Source organism: Chiloscyllium punctatum, chromosome 7, assembly GCF_047496795.1.
Source record: "Chiloscyllium punctatum isolate Juve2018m chromosome 7, sChiPun1.3, whole genome shotgun sequence".
NCBI lineage: Eukaryota > Metazoa > Chordata > Chondrichthyes > Orectolobiformes > Hemiscylliidae > Chiloscyllium > Chiloscyllium punctatum.
The window spans coordinates 95,548,144-95,566,545 of record NC_092745.1 but is presented as its reverse complement, the minus strand read 5'-3'; the positions used below and the strand labels follow the sequence as shown (position 1 = coordinate 95,566,545).

The following is an 18,402-nucleotide window of genomic DNA, read 5'->3' as shown; positions in this document are numbered from 1 at the left end:
TTTTAGTTTTCTCAATAACTTAAATTATCAGTGACGGAATTGGTCAGGACAGTAGTGGCCTGTGATGAAGAATTTGCCTGTTCATTCAAGAGGGTCTTATGTTTTAACCCACTCATACCTGCTGCATTCAGCTGATGGCAGATTCACTATTGTAAGCCTATCTCGCCATGTGATCGCACGTGCTTCCTATGTACATTACCAGCACGTTCATTTATAATTGTGTAGAAACCAGCAAAAAGAGAACAAAAGTGGCATCTACTTCAAGTTTGGCTGTTGGGAATGGCACACCAGAAGGAGTGACTTTCTGCTCAAGGTTTTATAAAGCATGACAATGTTTCTACATCAACATCAGAATCTCATCCTCTGCTCTAACACGATTTCATTAGGTTATATACATTCAGTTATCGTAAAACAATAAAATAGCCGTACATAAGTTTCCAACAAATAACCAACCACATAGTATGGCCACTGCCATTCAATATATGAATAATCTAAATGAGATTTTAAAGAAATTCTGTTTGGCAACTGTATACATGTTGCAGTACTCATTTTCAGGCTAATCGCTTTAGAAGAGAAAATTGTTTACTTTGAAGTCACAGCATGAAACTATTTCTACAAGTTAAATAATTGTACTTCTAATGTAGCATTCATTCCAGTAAGACAATGTACTTCTGTTTTAAGATAATGACATATTAAGATACTTTAAGGGTATTAACTGAACAGTTGCTTATTTCAAGCATTCTGTTTTATATCCATTTTTAAAAATATAAAAATATGCAAGAAATGTAAGTGTTCTTGTATAGTATTTACTTCATTTGCAGCAGCTAATTATTCAAATTATGTCCAAATGGATCCTCAAGGATTTCTTTGCACTGCCAGGAAAAAGAGGATTCTTCAAATTCCAAACAATTCTTGTACATAGACCAATGAAATACACTGCAGTGCTGATGGTGACAGCCAATGGTTTAAATTGGCTACTAAATGAGATCTTCTAGGAGAAAGTGAGGACTGCAGATGCTGGAGATCAGAGCTGAAAATGTGTTGCTGGAAAAGCGCAGCAGATCAGGCAGCATCTAAGGAGCAGGAGAATCGACGTTTCGGGCATGAGCCCTTCTTCAGGACCTTTCCTGGACCAATGTGGGCTGATTTGGATGGGGGTTGGGGGTGGCCTGGCAAATTGATGGGGAAATGCATTTGGATGGCTCCCTGGCATATTGCCACCACTGCAAAAGCTTTCTCAAGGTGGACCAGCAAGTGCGTCAGTTACTGCTCCAAACAGATGGACAACCAATCCACATTAGGTCCCCAATTAGGGGCAATTATGCAGCCTTTGTTGGTGGCAGAGGAGTGCCCTGCCATGTGTGCCAGTTCAACAAATTTAGCCCCCAATCACAGCCCTGGAGACAGATGAAGCATTGGAGTCAGATAGAACTCCCTTCCATTCAGCACTGCAGATCTACCTACACCAAATGGATCAAGAAAGCAGCTCATCAATACCTTTTCAAAGGCAATAAGGATGGGAAATAAATGCTGGTTCAGCCAGCAACATCCATGTCCCATGTAAGAATAAAAAAAAAGTGTCGAGTGTTCTGGGGTAAATCAAGGGTCACCATGTGGGCACAGGATGAGAAACTGTTTAAAAATATGTAATGTTTGTCACATGTTAGGTAGGAGAGGAAACAAGAGAACACAGTGTTAAGTACAAGAAAGGCTTTGCTGCTGGATTGACTGTATAACATTATTAACAGCAGCAAAGAGGTCAAGATCACAGCCAGGGTAATCTTGTATAACGTTACTTTACTTTGAATGATAGCAGTAACCTGATTTTCTGTCAATCTGTATTTTAAACAGTTATGATCAAATATCATAATCAAACACTACGATCCGTCAAAGTGACCCATTCTGAAAGGTCAATTGTTATTTAGAATTAACAGCTGTCAGCAGCTGTTCAAGCAGAACATAAACCATAGAATCAGCCAAATCGGTGCCACATAAAATGCCGGATTGGGAAATGGAGCAGTTATTCCAAATGGGAATAATGCTGCGTGGTTGTTTGCTTCTTCGTCAGTTGAAAGATAATGTTCCCAGAAGTGCATGCAATTATAAACACTGGGATCTTAATTAAATGCTATGATTAATGTGAAACATCTTTGGCACTGGACTCTGAGTTGAGTTTCTGAAGGATTTAAATAGAAAGCCAGTACATGGCACAGCAAGCTGGCTCAGGGACCTTGGGTAACTTTGTGTGGAGTTTGCATGTTCTCCCCATGTCTGCATGGGTTTCCTCTGGATGCCCTGGTTTCCTGCCCTGGGTAGGTGGATTGGCCGGGCTGGATCTAGGGATGTGTAGGCTTGTGTAATTAGCCATTGGAATTATGGGGATATGATGTGGACACTGAGTCTGGTGGAGGATCTTTGAAGAGTCAGTGCAGACTTGATAGGCTAAATGGCCTCTTCCTGCACTGTAGGGATCCTATGATTACATTAACTCATATGGATTCATCCAGCTCAGGCTTTACTTCTCCAGAGAGACAGAAAAATTTACTAACTAGCATTGTAAAAAAAAGTCCTAAATGATTTCGTTGAGTGGAGTCTTACAGCAGTCTGAGTGACACGGGTTAAGGTGTGGGTTGTGGCAAAAGCAGATGAGACTCTGGTGAGGCCATTCTTCAGTCTAGGAGAAATATGCCCCATCTCTTAAGCTTTTCACAAGTGGCACTGCAAGTTTCTCCCTAGGAAGGAGCGGGCTGTCAATTATGGAGGAATTAACACTTGTTAGATCCCCTATTAATGTCACAACTCATCTCATTCAGAGTCAGCTTCTATCTAATCAAGCATGCTAAACATGAAAGTCAGAATAGGTACCTGGAGCCTTCAACCTGCTGCTTGCTCTCAAGGGCATCATTCTTGGAAAAATGGCACCAACATCTCAGAGCATGTTGTGGGCACCAGCCAAGCACACACCACATCCAAGGTCATTGGAATCCAACATGCGCCAGCATCTAAGAATCCTCACAGCACATCTCTGATGCATTTACAGCAGGCTTCTGTAGTTTAATGTTGCACCAGCATCTATCACTGTAATACTGCAACAAAGACACTTTGTGCTCAGAAACATGCATTCAGCTCATGGACTGGACCATCACTGGACTCTTCACTCACTATCATTGCACTCACCTGGATGTCAACAGCATTCCTGCCTTGCATGTTCTTATCTTGTCTTTTTGTGCTTTGCCCTCTCAGCCAGAGACACCAGGCTCACAGTGTCAACTGCATTGCAACTAGTGCAGATACAAAGCCAGGAAGCTTGTCATGGTTGTCAGCTGTCCTCAGTAAAGTCAATGGAGATAGGCTTCTCACAAGGGATTGTGGCACTCAAAGGCAGCCTCTGATACCAGTCCAGAGGCTTGGACAGAGTCACCAACATCCACTCACGATAGTCAGAGTCAGGATGCTCTCGCATAAGTGGTGAGGAGCTAAACAATGGGAAGCCCACCTCTTTTCTTGACTCTTCCTGCCCTATTTTGGGCTGTTTTCCTCATGGAATGAGACAGGTATTCAGGGGGATGAAAATGGGTAGCATCACCACTGTTTTTTTGTGCAGGAAGTGTCCCAAAGAAGTGTGTAAGTAGCATGCAGAGCATGGAGGGTCAGTGGTGACTGCGAGTGAGTGCTGTTGCAGTGAGCAATAGTGAAACTGGGAGGGGGGGACAATAACAGTGATGGACTGAGTGTGAGGTGTTGGAGAGAAAATAGTGCGCTTATGTTGGCAGAGCGGAGAAGGTGATTAAACTTCTTCCTACATTGTTGGGATCCCTCCAGAAGTTTGCAACAACCTAGAACCAAACTGGCATTGTCTGGTGTGGTAGCCTCCACAGTGGGTCCCAGAGGAAGAAGACATCCCCATTGCACTGCCTTTCCCAGTAGGACCTCCAGTTCCCTGCTTGCAAAGTGTGGAGCCAATTTTCCCTTGTCTGCCATGCCCAGGGTAACCAAGCAGAGCTGCTCTGGACTAACTGTGCTTGTCCTGATGCACAATGGGCTTTTAAAGATGGCAAGGACATAAGGGGTGCCAGTCTTTTTGGTTGATATCTGGTCAGTGGTGAGTTGTTCCAGGTACAGCTCATGGCAAGACAGGGTTAGAATTAGACAGGAGGGAAACCACAGGTAGTTAAACAGGCATATTTGATAAGATGTGATGAGAAACCTTGCTGGGTATTATGGCGAGAATCCCCCAAAAAACCCAATGCAAATTGCACTTAGCCAAAAGACATAAGCTTCATCCCCCTGGTTTGAAACTGATCATTCCATCCTTAGTTGTTGCAACCTGCTCTACACATGATCTGAGATATGCATGATCCATGCTGCTTGTCATTTTTGGAAGAATCCATTTTAATTTACCATCAACTATTAACTACTTAATTGTACTTAGACAAGCTTTCTGGTCACAGCGAAACTAAAAATAAATGCACTCAAACAATTCAAAGTACCATAGCAGGGCAACGGTCACAATTAAACTAATGAAGGAAAGGGATCTATTTGAACCTGACACAGCAGTTCCTCCAAGGAGAAAGTGAGGCCTGCAGATGCTAGAGATCAGAGTTGAGAATGCAGTGCTGCAAAAGCACAGGTCAGGCAGCATCCGAGGAGCAGGAGAATCGACGTTTCAGGCAAGAGTCCTTCATCAGGAATGAGGCTTGTGAGCCGAGGGGGTGGAGAGATAAATGAGAAGTGCTCCTCCAAATCAGGATTTATTCAACTTTTATCCTCAGGGAACCAACGGATTACAAGATGCAAGAGCAGAAATAGGCCATTCCGGCCATTGAGTCCTTCCTGCTCTTAAATCATCTTCGTTGTCACAATAAATGTTAGCTGAATATACACAGTGAAATCAGTCATGGACCACAGCACAAAACAGACAATAGTGTAACGGCAACTCAGTTATGCTGCACCTGACTATTTTATTCATCAACTTCAATGTAAAATGAGTTACCAATGCATCATCACTCATGGTGCACAGCTGGCCTGGACTGGAGGAATCCCTTATGACAGAATAAAAACAACAGCCACAGACCAGGTGGCTGAAGGTAATTTTCATCCAAAAAAAGCATCATGGAGACCAATATCATAATGATACCATTTCCATTACATTTTATAAAGGCCTTCATAATGGCACCTTCGGTCTAGGCACATTTTCTCAAGTAAGCCTTTCCTTAAAAACACAGCATTGAATTATTCTTGCCATTTCAGGTAAAATTGAGTGTGAACGGAACTGTCAATCATCTACTTATATTCTTGATTTATTAGCAGCATAAAGAAAACAAACAAGTAGTGGAAACGAGAGCCCAGTGGAAGGAAAAAACATCAGTCACCTTCAGGTCGATGCTATTTATTTATGCCAGCTGCAGAAGGGATTGGCACTCACAAATTGGTGCCTATAGCCGGAACAGAAGATGTTCAAACCAGAAGTGACATACACTCTGGGTCCAGTCTACCATTTCCTGAGATGGACAAATCCCTACTATCAATGTTACTACAAAGGTCTATTAACAGTCAAAGGTTTGACTACATCTCTTGGCAGCTGTTACTATAAAATGAGATAAATACATCTCAGCTACTAAAATAAAACTGAACTTGATGGATATTATTGCACAGAAACAAAAGCTATGCATCATGTAATTGCTAAATGAGACCATTCTAATTCTTCAACTGAAACAACTTGTCCAAAGAAATTGTGAAGAATTGTTCCTTATGTTGTACAGCCAAATTAGACATGGTTACATCCTGCCAAGAGTAAACTTGTTTAGAATTTTACACAGATTAATGCAGTTGGTTTTTTCACTTGGGTTCCTTCCAGCTGCCTCCCTGAACATTATATTTGTTTTCCCTAAAAGTAACAATGGTTTTGAAAAGTAACATGGGATTACATAGTGTATAGGGCAAAGAAACAAGCCATTTGAACCACCAATTTAAGGCAACATTTATGCTCCATTTCAAACTCCTCCCATCATTTCTTAACATGATAACCATTTATTCTCTTCCCTTTGAGGGGATTCCTATCATCCCAGGAATCAATTTGGTAAACCTTCATTGCATTCCCTCCAAAGTATGAACATCCTCTCTCAGGCAAGGAGACCAAAACTGCACACAATAGTGTGGCCTCACTGGTCCCTTGCAGCAAAATATCCTTGTTCCTATAGTTGAATCCTCTCAATACGAAGGCTGACATAGAGTTTTCCTGCTGCACCTGCAAGCTTACTTTTAGCAAGTGGCGTAGAAAAACCCAGGTCTTGAATAAAATTAATTATTATGTTTCTCATTTTCATTCATTCCTTGAATATCCCTTGATGTCAAATTCAATAGAAATAAGGTGGATCCTACTTTTACATTTTGGTTTTCATGGTACACGTTATTTTTTCTGAATAAAACTAATGTGGAGCAAAAGAGGCTGACAGGTTCCATTGAGCTTAAATGGAGACTTTTTTTTGGCAGGAATGGGCTGAAGCCATTAATCTGCATCGTGCATTTGATTCCTTCATCTCACCAGATAAGAAAAATAGCCACAAATGAGATCAACTCATTATGGTGCAAAATTATAAAGGAATAGTCAATTGCTAAAAATTGTGATAAGAGTATTACATTGCAATCATTTTGTAGCAATACCAAAAAATGCTTTCCTGTATTTTGTCTTTGTTACATTGTTAATAAGTATTTAGTAGGCATGAACATTAGAAGAATCAAGGTCCTTTGAGACAATGCAATTTGCAATTATTCTCAAAACCACCAAGAGGCATTTATTAATATTTTGATAAATTGACATTGTTTTAATAAAAAAAATTAAGAAGTAATCAATGCAATCATACCGTCATGACTCTGCTTCTGCCTCGGCCGAGAAGTAGCTGAGAGCTTTATCTGTTCACTTGTAATCTCTCGACCTGGGTGTTCCGTGCTCTCTGCCTAGTCTCATATCTCCCTTCTCCACAAACTTGAGCTCATCCAAAACTCTGCTGTTGTCTTGACTTGCACCAAGTCTGTTCACCCATCACCTCTGTGTTCAATGGCTTCCAATGGTTTCTTATACAATGCCTCAATTTTAAAACTTTAAAAGAAATTTTAAACTTTAAAATTTTAAAGAAATCTGTCAAGGCTTTAACTTTTCCCTATACATGTGACTTTTTCCTAGTGCTATAATTCGCCAAGATCTCTACATTCTCCCAATTCTGGTCTCTTGAGCAGTGCTAACTTTAATTACTCCAACATTGGCAGCACTGTTTTTGGCTCAGGTCATAAACTCTGGAATTCCTTAACAAAAACTCTCACTGCTCCTTTAAAACCTAGGGCTATAGAAGTGACCAAGGTTGGGTATCTGTTTTCATATCTCCGAATGCAATATTGGTGACAAAGTGTGTTCAATTATGATCCTTGAAGAATCACGTTGACAGGTTATGAACACATTGTTAATTATAAGATTTGTATCCTCCGATGGTAATAATTCTGGAGGAAGTCTCAAACTTCATTCAAAACGCCTGCTTTTGTACTTAAGCTCAAATACCAGTTGTAGCTTGAGGCAGATATTGGGTGAACTCTGCTGCAATGCAGAGGAAAGACCAAACGCAGACTCGGGGACCGGTACACGGAGCATCTGCGCTCTGCATGCATTAACCAATCTTATAACCAGAGCATCTGCGCTCTGCATGCATGCGATATGTCCATTCTTGGTCTCCTTCACTGTCAGAGTGAGGCCAAATGTAAACTTGAGGAACAAAACACCTTATATTTCACCTGGGAAGCTTAGTGTCCAATGGCCTCAATATTGACTTCACCAGCTGCAAAATCCACACACACACACACACACACACCCCAGCTTTATCCCATGTCCAGCCCTCCCCCCATTGTCGTCTCCCTGACCTGTTCTCACCTGTCCACCTTCCTACTCACCTATCCACTCCACAGCTCCCACTAACCAATCACAATTACCCCCTATCTGTATCCATCTATCACCATCCCACCTACCCTTCCCCAGCCCCACTCCCTCCCTCTATTTACTTCTGGGCTCCCCTCCCCTATCCCAGTCCTGATGAAAGGTTTCAGCTGAAACATTGACTTTCATAGTCCTCGGATGCTGACCGACCTGTTGTCCTTTTGTAGCATCACATCTGTTGACTCCACCATCCTGTTTATGGTCGGTTACAATTAGTCCTATGGTGATTTCATTCAACTTTTATAATTATTAAAATTCCCAATCTTTTGGAAAGCTTCTTAATTAAACTCCACGTTCACACACAGTCCCTGGGTCTGTACGTGAGAATATTCATCATAATAATCACCAATGAAGAACCAAACATCTAATCAATCAGGTGGTTTTGGGGTCTAGTTGGAGATTCTAGATCAAATTTCAGGTTTACTTTCTTGTTCTGATCTTTTAGTTTCCAGTTGTAATGGCTTGAGCAATTCATATGTTTTAATGAGATTGTTAATTTCCATTCATTAGGTTCAGGTTTATCAGGTTTATCATGGTGTCTTCTGATGGCAGAACGTTTTAAATACAACGTCCTCACTTAGATACATATTTTGCTTACTTTTGTGTTTGAGGTTTGTGGAAACTCTCTTGTTTATTCTGTTTTTGACAATTTTCCAAGACTGTCATTTTATGACGCATTGTCAGCCATGTTACCCATTTCCAGGTATTTTATGTAAATCAAGCGGGTCTACAATAACCTTCTGGTCACTGCATCAAATTCTTTTACAACTGTACAGCTGCCCTGGGTCTCCCATTGGATTGCAAGTGCTTTGATGAGGATACAGGCCACTTGAATCCCAAGACATAGTTTATTTTGCTGGATTCCTGTACCTGTTACTGTTACAAAAGATTCAAAGTGTTGTTTTCATTTTACCACATGGTTTTGGCATTTCCTTCAAGTCTTATGATCCGGGAGCTTTGAACCTTGCATTTCTGTCCTAGCTTTGAGATCACATAAAGGTTTGTAGGCAATGTGGGATGGCAATTCCCAGGACAGTACTTATAATATGTTGCTCATTTTATTCAAAATCTCTATTTCTTTTTTTGAAAGTATGCTGTTTATACATTAACACTATTCCTAACTATTATACAGCACAATTCAGCTTCTTACATTAAAGTTAGAATTAGCTTTACTGTCACATGTACTCACATGAGTACAGTGAGACGTTTGCCACGGTACCTAGGTACAGATTCTTAAGTAGAAATTCTGAGGGGGGGGGGTATTATAAAAATAAAAAAAAAGTGCAGCAAAATATTAGAAAAAAATAGAGAAATAAGAGTGCAGAATAGCCTACAGGCCAGGAATCAAGTCTACGCTGAGGCCAGGAGTTCGAGTCCATGCTAAGGACCTTCATGGTCGGTATAATAAAACAACCCAGTAATGACCAAACACAGAAGCTTGAAATAGAGCAAAGCAATCGCAAAACCACAGCAATCCCCTGTAATTCTCACTCATCCAGTTGAAAATGGTGATGGATAGATAAGTAACAACAGGGGTAGGCTCCATGAACGTCCCCGACAATGGCAGAATCCGACACATGAATATAAGGCTAAAGGAACTGAGCCCTTATTAGACCAGAAGTACCAAGTGCCCTAAATCATACACCTACTTTCAAATTCCTTGACCAACATGAATGTTCGTGCAGCCAATTTGGTTAATTTTACATAACATTAAGCAGCAGCTGCATAATGGATTCACTGAGAAATGTGCAACCGGATAAAGTTTTGGCTGAAGTTTTAAAGCCAGCTGAACTCATCCAATAGTTCTGACATTAACACAATCAACAATAGAGGAAATTATCCAGATCTACCCAATAAAAAAGCATAAAAATCTATCCTGGCAATTATTATCTACATCTTCCTCCCAGCTGTATTTAAAGTGAAGGAAGGAATCAGAGATTTTGCCAGCCAGCAACTGCTACTCACAAATAATCCACTCACCTATGTTCAGTTCATATTCTTGCCTAACTATATGGATCCAAATCTTGATGTAGCCTTTGTCCACAAATGGGTACAAGATCTTAATGAGAGAGAGAAAGCTGAGAGCATTTACAATTCTTCTTAACACAGTGCTCGTTCACAAATTAAATCATGGATCCCGCTGGCAAAACTGATCGATACAGATCAAAAGAAAAACCCTCTAACAGATGCAGTCATACCTGAAGCAAAAAAATGGCAGTTTTGGTTGATGGAGACTAACACTGCAGTCTCAGAATGTTACTATAGATGGTCCTTAAGGAGCCTTCAAGATCGAACTATAGCCAGCTGCTTCATTCGAGACCTATCCTCTGTCAGAAGGACAAGAGGGGACAGCTCACTAACACTTCTATAATGTTCAGATCCATTCACATCTTTCTCTGAAAATGAAGCAGCTCAAGTCACCATACTAGAAAACCTAGACAACATCCAGACACAGATTGACGAGTGGCACATCATACTCGTATATGTTGGGTACTCGCAACAGTTCAACTTCTGTCCATCTTCTTCTGAACTTCAATAGCATTGCCATCATGATGTTTTCAATCATTACCCTGGAATAATTGGAATCACAACTGATCAGAAGTTTAAATGGACCACCAATATCCATTCCGCTTTTACAAAAGGATGATAAAATCCAGGTGCTCTACAATGAGCAGCCTACCTCTCAATGATTCCATGCCTTTTCCTCATACTCAAAGTTTAATTTGGGAATGCAATGCAGTCCCTGGGTTGCAAATGGGTTCCATTCTGGAGTCCATTCTATTCAATAGAGCAGGGTAGAGAAGAGGTGGGATAAAAGCGGGCATCAGGTGTGAAGGTGGGTGTGTCCTAAAAAAAGGTTGTTTCTTTCTCTTTCTCTCAGAGGGCAACGAGCAGGAAGAAGTTTCTTTCCCAGAAATGAGTGGAAGCTGGGAAATTGATTTTATTTAAGGCTAAGTTAGAAAAATTTTAGATAGACAAGCGAGTGTAGGGTTATGAGAGACAGACAGGAAAATGAAGTTGAGGCAATGACAAGCACTGACACTGTCAGTGTCATACTTAGTTAAATAGATTAGCAATGCGTGTTATTTGATTAAAATCAACATTGACCACCCATGACTTATCAACTGGTGAAGCAGGCTCGAAAGGCTGAAAGGCCTACCATTGTCCCTTGTTACTAAGGTCCTATAATCCTAATATCCTAAAGACTCATGGAATTAGTTGTACTAACCAAACCTTGTGCTGAAAAGTTTTGCTGTTTTAACATTTCAGAACTCCAAAAACCTAAGATAAAGGGATACTGTCCCTCTGAAATTCACACCAGTGTCACTGACTTCTTAATACTGTAATTGGATTTACCTTCATGTGACTCAAAGACTTAAGTTGCTCTTTTCAACTAATACAGTGAATACTTTTCTAATAAGTAACTAATAATCAATTGCAACACTTTGCAACAGAATGCACAAAGAGATTGAATGAAATTATGCAGCCAGGCTCTCACAATCACCAATTGTTCCAGGCAAAACCTGTAAGCTGACTGAGACGCTGAAAAAACTCACAGCAGAATAGGGATATAGTTTTCTACCATCCCCTAGTGATATGGCCATGAAAGAAATACTACAGTTTCATATTTCTAACCTCTTTCCTTTGCTGGGGTGGAGGGGAGCAGGGAAGGGTGGTGAAGGTAGGACCACCCTTCCTTCATCTCCCTTTCCCCTTCATACTCAACCAAAGTAAATGTTCTTACTTATCTACAAATTAGCAGGGAGAATGAACACATGAGGTTTCAGCAGATTTGAAAAAACTCCCTATAATTAGCAGGAATATGGCTAACCAAGACTGATTTAGCATCTGACTCTTTCATCATGAATAAGTGATTTTCGTCTCACGCATTTTACGAATGGGGGTTAAATTTCACCCACACATTACAAAAATAAACCTTTTGAAGCAAATACTTGGGGTACACTTAAAACTAAAAGGAAGCAAAGGCGGAGCAAAAGGAATAAAAGTTACTTTTCAGTCATGTGTCAGTTCATATTTTAAGGAATATGTTCTTGGGAAATGTGAAGGCAAAGAATCCAATACAGTTCCACCACATTTAACACATGTGCGTGTGTGATTAAGGAATAAGAACATTCATGGATCACGATCATAAATCAATACTCGGGTGTATTGTGACATTTTATGTGAATTTTGGGAAGAAACTCCACCTACTTTTCTTTTATCTTCTTGAATGCTTTATCAGTGGTTCAACAGCCTTCCTTCAGGATATTAAATAAACTATTAGAGTCTGCAATTCTGTAAATTACAGATGTATTTTTGTAAGTGGGTGGCAAATTATGCTTCCCAGTTCATATTTTCATGCTTATATTTAGTTAATATTGTATTTTACTTCAGTATGGTAATAATATGGTGTCTTGCTTAATTTAAATAGAAAATAGAATAACCTTTTGGCTGGATTGCCAAATAGCTGTAAATGTTATTGCTGAATGATTTGAACTCATTACCTAGGCTGACACTTTACTGCAACAGTAACAGAGTATCACATTGGTAGAGATGCTGTCTTCTGGGACAGATATTAAAATCAAGACCTCATCTGTCCCTTTGATGGATGTAAAATGACCCATGATGCTATTTAAAGAAACATGGTGTTTTCTTAAGGTGCTCAAGCTTGTATTTATCCCTCAGACAATCTAGTCAATTATCTCATTACTTCTTATGGGACTTTGCTGGATACAAATTGTCCACCACAACGGCCCACTTTGATTATGAAGTGCTGTGTGGAGTCCTAAAGTTGTTAAAAGTGTTATATAACTGGTACTTTTCTAAAGGATTAGCACAAAATTGAGTTGTTGCCCACAACTGCTATAATTTAAGGTGCAGATTTACCTGAACATGAAATCAAGAGAACAGGGAGAATCTCTGTTACTGTCTATCTTAAAACAAGGGATTTTGACATATTGAGCAAGTGGGCCAATGCAGAGCAGACGAAGTATAATGTGGATAAATGTGAAATCACCATTTTGGTACCAAGAACAGGAAGGTATCTTATTATCTGAATGGTGATGGATGGGGGAAGGGGGAGATGGGACAAGACCCGGTCTATTCAGGTACTGCAGGTAGCAAAGAAGGCAAATGGTAAGTTGGCCTTTATAGCAAGAGAATTTGTACAAGTCCTTGATGAGAATACACCTGGAGTACTGTATGCAGATTTGGTCTCCTTATCTGATTAATTATGTTCTGGTTGTAGAGGGCGTACAACGAAGATGTTACAGATTAATTCCTGGGGTGGCAGGACTAATACATGAAGAGATACTGGATCGGGGGAGTTAAGAAGAATGGAGGAAAGAGCAGGGGTGATTGCATAGGAGCCTATGAAATTCTAACAGGACTAGGCATTGTAAACACAGGAAGGATATTCCTGATGACCAGGGAGTTCAGAACCAGGGTTCACAGTCCAAGGATATGGGGTAGGCTATTTCGAACTGAAGTATGGAGAAATGTCTTCACCCAGAGATTGGAAGATTGTGGAATTCTCTGCCATAGAAAGCAGTTGATGCCAAAATATTGAATATTTTGAATAAGAAGATAGGTATAGTTCTTGGACTAAAAGATCAAAGGCTATAGGTGAAAGTGGGAACAATGTGCTGAGCAGCCATGATCATGCTGAATGAAGGAACCGGTTTGAGATGATCTACTCCTGTTCCTATTTTCAATGTTTCCATGTTTCAAGCTCTATCTGGTGGTATAAGTTACTGCCTAAGATGAATTCAATTTTGAAAACTGATAGAGAGTCATGGAAACAGACCTTTCGGTTCAACCTATTTTGATTAAAACTGCACAACCCATTAGAACATTCAGAATAGTAGGCCATTGCAAAGAAGAGGAAACTTATGGTATCTCATGGAGAAATTGCCTTAACAGATTAATAGCAACAATTACAAAAGACGAGTTCTCTGTAGATCTAGGTTTAAGTGAAAAACATATTTTCCTGTAAAAACAAATTGAAAGATTTTAAATAAAGATAAACCTCACAGGACATTAAAGACTATGAAAATTATTCATTTTCCAGTGTTTTCATATCAAGGGAAACTTAGGTCCTGGGACAGCATGCAGACTGATATGAGAATGCTTCCATATGGAGGGCAGTGTACACAACTGTGGTAGCTGATGGTATCTCCTGTAAATAGAGAGCAAGGTTCAAACAAATGTGCCAAGCCTAATGCACAGCAACTGTTATACATGCGCCAAACCATGCAAAGTATTCACTGGAGACCAGAGGTATTTGGCATCACTAAATGTAACACAAAGAATCAACACCGCTGGGACAGTAATTATGCAGTAAATTATTTTCAAAACATTTACAGTGTCCTTTTCTATGAAGATGTACATATGGAAGAATCATGCTGAAGTCAGGGCTGGCTTCCAGAAAATAAGAAAAAAATTTACTTTTAATTACTTTCACTCACTAGTGCTACTGCTGCACCCTTTGATACATCATGTTAGGAAATGACTGGACACAAGTTAAAAGAGAGAGAATGTTGAAAGCAAGAAGAGCAAGTATTTATACCGAGATTAAGAGATCTGTGGATAAGTGCTAGCAAAATCAATGAAGTGATCAGTATTAAAAGGATGGGAGCAAGTTTCAACTTAAGTTTCAAATGCAACAGATTTATTAATACTGAAATCTTAAATATATTAATCTTTTACTTGAATTAAAATGTTTTGAATGGCACTAATTCAATGGTTTTATTGGACATGGGCCCAGATTCAACTACGTTGGAGATCCTCAGAAAATAGCCCAAGTGTTTAGAAACCCGAAGTCCCTCCCCAAACACAGCGTACCTCCTTTACGCAGAAGCAGGCCAGGGGTTACAGATGCATAGTTCACGATACACAGAAGTAAAAGGACACAGGAGGAGGATTAGGCCAACCAGTCCCTCAAGCCTACTCACTAAATCATAAGCTAGTCATCTACATTGAGTCTGGTATCCCACATTCTCCACATACCTTTAATGAATCAGTGTTGAGAAATCCAAAAATCTCAGACTTGAACATATTTAGTGACTGAAATAAAAACAGAACGGGCTAGAAAAGCTCAGCATGTCTGGCAGCATATGTGGAGAGAGTAACAGATTTAATATTTCATGTCTGGTATGACTTTTCTTTGGAACTGAAAGCAGTTGGAAGGTTATGGCTTACATGCAAGTAACAATGACAACACTCTTGCGATAAAGGCCAACGTAGTATTTAACTTCCTCATTACATGCTGCACTAGTATGTTGGCTTTTAGTGACAAATGAAATAAGACATGCAGGTCTTTTTCAACCTTCACACTTCCCAATGATTGTTTATTGGTTATTCTGGCTTTAGAGAGATCATCGAGTCATTGGAAGATTCAAACAGTAACTACTTTATCACATATTAAGGAACTATGCACTGTATTACATAATATTACATACAAGCCATAATGAAACTCCCTTCAAGCCATCAAGATGATGCGAGGTGCTTTTCACACAGTCCTAGACATTAATCTGTACAACCTTAATACAACATCTCTCCTAAAGGCGTTTATTTTTAAACTTTCACTTTCACGTAGATCCCACATTTCCTCCCACCACCAACAGTCTCTGACAATCTGTCAATAAACTTCACAACACAGATTACATGACCACTTTGTAGAACACATATGTCCTGTCCATAAAAAAGACCCTGAGGCTCCAGTTGCCTGCAACTTCAATGCACCACCGTGTTCTCTGGCCAACATCTGTCTCAGGATTTTGTTTTTAAGATTTGATTCCCTACAGTGTGGAAACAGGCCCTTCGGCCCAACAGTCCATACTAACCCTCCAAAGAGTACCCACCCAGACCCATTTCCCTCTGACTAATGCACCAAACACTATGGGCAAGTTAGCATGGCCAATTCACCTGACCTGCACATCTTTGGACTGTGGGAGGAAACTGAAGCACCCGGAGGAAACCCATGCAGACACAGGGAGAGCGTGCAAACTCCACACAGGCAGTCGCCCGAGGCTGGAATCAAACCTGGTCCCTGGCGTTGTGAGGCAGCAGTGCTAACCACTGAGCCACCATGCTGCCCCTTTTCTGCACGGGTCCTGCAAACTGGAAGAACCTCAATTTGCATTTGGGAACCCCACCCCCCCACAGTGTGCTTGCCGTGGCGTTACAATGATAACAAAAGATGCATTGTGTAAATGGATCCTAAATATGCCTCGACTGTTCCCAGATGCTGGCACATGTCAGATGCCAGTGTTTGTGGATGTGGTTGACACTCAGACAGGATCTCCTGAGATGTTCGCACCCAGTGTTCAAACCGGGGATCCTTTGGAACAAGTGACTAACTGAAGTCACCAGATCCTGCTCTGACTTCCATGTTGAGAATTCTCAATATCCAGTTTATTTAACACATTTGGTAAGATTGGAGGCTGGCTATGAATGAGGGGATTCGGGATGTTAATAAGATATTTAACAAGATTGAATCCCCCTTAACTGGAAACTCATCACTGCCCAGTGAGAAACTAGTCTTGCCACCCAGCAGATGCATGAAAGATGGGATGACCTACTCCCAATGCCAAATGGACCTTAGCAGACATCCTCAGCTGCTACCACCTGCAAATTTCCCTCCAAACCACTCACCACCCTCAGTTGAAAACACATTGCAGTTCCTTCAGAGTGACTGGATCAAGGTCCTGGAATTCCCTTAATGCAAAGTGGCTGTACCTTACACCAAAAAGACTGCAGCAGGTCCAGTAGTCAGCTCACCACCACCTTCTCAGGGGCAACTAGATATAGGCAAACAATTATGGCCAAGATATTGAAGCCCACATCCCAAGAGTGAATAACATACAAAAACGTTTAGGAAATTGATGATTTTTAAATCAAAGCAAATCTCTAAGGATATGATTTAACTTCCAACCTGTACCAGCCTATAACTATCACTGTGTGTATTTGCCTGGTTATCCTTGTCTTGGTTTAGAAGCCCGTCTGTGAAAGCTGAATGTTACTCAATATTCGAGTCTCAATGCATAGTTAGAATCGTTATGCCCCATGATTATTAATATCATGGATATAACAGAGTATCAACAAAGAGCATTATGTGAGGAATTAGTTGCAAAAGCTCTTTGTAATGTTTAGAATTTACAAGAACAATTGACCATTTTATTACTATGGCTTTGCAAGAATGCTTCTATTGCTTGAAATTTCTGTGCTACTATCCAGTAAAATGTATGATGATGAGAAAAGGCACTTGAATTATTGCAATGCCATTGCTCTGAACTGGTAGGAGTCTGACCCCGATTTAAGAAGCTTCATAAATCAAGCCATGTGAAGCCAAGTGTCTGGGCAGCATCAGTAAACCTAATCTGGTAGTAAGGTCACATATTTATTCTACACTCCAGTGATCTTTAACCTCAACTCATAAAGGAAAACCAGTTTAGCTTACAACTGTATATTGCTATTTCTATTCAACAGCTTTTATTCCTAAGGAAGTATTACTCAAAAGATTTTTTGTAAATCAAAGAACAAAACATTCATTCAGAAGATTCAAGTAAAAAGAATACCACTTCGAAATTTAGTTTTACATTTAAAGAAACATTGAACGTTTAGTTATTTAAAGAGGTTTCATTTCAAAATAACAACTCTCTCCATAAACAGATGTTTTAGTGTGTGTACTATATGTATAAATATATTATATGTAATGGAAATATATACAGCTCTAGCCATGCACAATCCTACTTAATGATTTAAGACTAGTGATATGCAGTATGTGGCATTCGAAACTGAAAGTTACAGTTGGAAACAATTGAATCCAAATGATCTTAAATGCATGAATGTTGTGCTATTTGTTTCTGCACTTGATAATGTAGAGTTTGGAGAGTGATTCCATGAATTATAGTTATGAATCTTTATTTACTGGAGGTAGGTAATGAAATTATAATCTACAGAAGTGCACTGCAATGTCACAAGTCAAACTGCACAGCATATTTTATGCTTACTGGCAAATTGGGCTGATGAATTATCTGCAATCATCTTGAAATAATAGAACTAGATTTGCACACTATTTGTAACATAACTAGTGAAGAACGTGGCTAAAATGATGTGAAAAAGAATTGTGGGAGTATTGTTACTCCCTGAATTGAATGTTTCTCAAGATGTTTAGCTTCACTCCTTATGATGGATTAAAGCTCTTATTCGACAGGTATATGGGATCATCGGCATGAGTTAAAGAGTGGCAGTACGCAAAGAAATTCTTTTGATTTACAGTACAAAGACAGATCTGAACAAATCTCTCCTGGCAGTAAGGAATGTAAAATGCATTCAGAACCAGTGAAGCTCAAAGACAGCTCATTGAAAACAAAAGCTATTAGGACAGGCTCATTAGTCATTCAACAAAAGAAACTCAA

At 39.9% G+C, this 18,402-nt stretch overlaps 1 protein-coding gene across 4 annotated transcripts in view; it reads right to left on the bottom strand.

Moving 5' to 3' along the window:
* Positions 1-18,402, bottom strand: part of plpp3 (phospholipid phosphatase 3) — a 145,279-nt gene that overhangs the window by 34,398 nt on the left and 92,479 nt on the right. The gene's annotated exons all lie outside the window — the stretch shown is intronic.